This window comes from Antrostomus carolinensis, unplaced genomic scaffold (assembly GCF_000700745.2).
Source record: "Antrostomus carolinensis isolate BGI_N321 unplaced genomic scaffold, ASM70074v2 scaffold5738, whole genome shotgun sequence".
Classification (NCBI taxonomy): Eukaryota; Metazoa; Chordata; class Aves; order Caprimulgiformes; family Caprimulgidae; genus Antrostomus; species Antrostomus carolinensis.
In genome coordinates, this window is record NW_010333584.1 from 67,570 (window position 1) to 68,466 (window position 897).

At 43.0% G+C, this 897-nt stretch overlaps 1 protein-coding gene across 1 annotated transcript in view; it reads left to right on the plus strand.

Annotated features, from left to right (window-relative positions):
• The window catches only part of LOC104529565 (collagen alpha-4(VI) chain), a 48,813-nt gene that overhangs the window by 43,473 nt on the left and 4,443 nt on the right, over nucleotides 1-897 (plus strand).

An 897-nucleotide genomic window follows, 5' to 3' on the forward strand; every position in this document is an offset into this window, starting at 1 on the left:
CTTCCAGACAGTTTAACCCCCTCTGCTATTGGGCCTTCTTGCCCTCCATGCCAGATCATTCCTTGATTACAGATTACCACTGGGGAAAATTTACAATTTCAATTTTCTCTTGTGGATAGTAAGAATTAGAATCTCAAAACCACAACAGCTGTTTAATTAGTTGCAGTTTTAGCCATATGAAATCAATGGTTGTGTTTGGCATTTCCTTCTTAGCAGAAGTGCTCTTAAAATAGCATTATGATTCTGGGAAAACAGGCTCATTTACTGTAAATTCTACACTGGGAGGGAGGGAGAAGCTACTAAATTGTTACATTTCAGAATGCTGAACAATGATTTGAGATGAAAAATTAGTTTGCTCCAGTCTCCTTTACAATGTTGTCCTGGGTTTCGTTAGGATAGAGTTAATTGTTCTCAGGGAACTGGGAGGGGGGTGCCTGGGGCAGCTGGTCTGGGCGGCCAGGGCAGGTGTTCCATACCACGTGCCGGTATTCCATACCACGTGACTTCATGCTCAATATTTAAACAGGGAAATTCTGGGAGGAGGGGGCTGCTGGGTACCATAGTTTGTGAGCCGGTCCCGTGGTGAGCCATTATTGTTTCATTTTGTTTATCCCTCTTTCATTAGTACTGTTATTGTTGTTGTTTGGTGTTGTTTCTCCCCTACTATTCCAGTAAACTGCTCGTGTCCCAACCCCAGAGCCCCGTTCATTTATATTTTCTCCTCTCCGTACCACTGGAGGGTGGAGGGTGAGGTGGGCAGTGACCCTTCCTGGTTAAACCATGTCAAATGTTGAGATTTCGATAGAAGAAAATTTCTCAAGGGAACTCTTATCTGTTAAGTTTTACCTTATGAACATTTTTTTGCTCTCATGCCTGAATAATTTCCCGTGGTATCTC